This window comes from Penaeus monodon, chromosome 23 (assembly GCF_015228065.2).
Source record: "Penaeus monodon isolate SGIC_2016 chromosome 23, NSTDA_Pmon_1, whole genome shotgun sequence".
Classification (NCBI taxonomy): domain Eukaryota; kingdom Metazoa; phylum Arthropoda; class Malacostraca; order Decapoda; family Penaeidae; genus Penaeus; species Penaeus monodon.
The window spans coordinates 38,884,538-38,885,378 of NC_051408.1; positions in this window are offsets into that span (position 1 = coordinate 38,884,538).

An 841-nucleotide genomic window follows, 5' to 3' on the forward strand; every position below is an offset into this window, starting at 1 on the left:
TCGGGGCGGGCGGGCGCTACCGGCAACAAGCAACTCAAAGAGATCGCCAGGGAGCAAGACAGACACACGGACAGGAGGCGCTTTGCCGTCCCCCGGAGAGCTGGAGACGACTTGCAGACAGGCTTATGGAAGTCGGGAACCAGTGGATCAAGTCGCGGAGGAGTCAAGGCAATCCTCTCTACGGCCGTGTAAACATCGCCGTGATATCCCCCGTGCATAATTGCGATACGCGATAAACATCGGTCGTGTTTACAGAGGGCGCTCGTGTGCTGTACCTCGCGATGGAGAGTGACACCCGTATGCTTTTTCCCCCCTTTCATTGCCGTAGTTTGTGTTATATTAGGGTGGCTCAGCAACTCACATATCATATAGTGAATTGTAAACACTATAAACATACATAGTGTATTGTGTATTGCATATTACGGTGACACTTGTATTTTTTTTTCTCTCTTTGCCTCTGTTTATAGATGGTGCTTCTGTACCTCATATTACGGTGACACTCGAATGCTTTTTTCCTTCCGTGCCTTTATTTATAGTGGGCGCCTCTGTACCTTATATTACAACGACACTCGATTTTTTTCTTTTACCTTGCATTAGTTTTACAGAGGGCGTTTGTGTACTTCATATTAAGGTAACACATGTATGTTTTTTTTTTCCTTTCCTTGTCGTGTTATGAAGAGGGAGAGTCACCTAGATATTCGGCGTTTTGTGCCTATAGTGTCTTCTAGAAATTTGCGGTGCCCGTGTCATGGAATGTTTACAGAATCATTGAATTTCACTCGGGAAATATTTGCGAAGCCTTTGTTGAAGGTGCATTGTCCGTTGCTGCGCCATCTTCAGA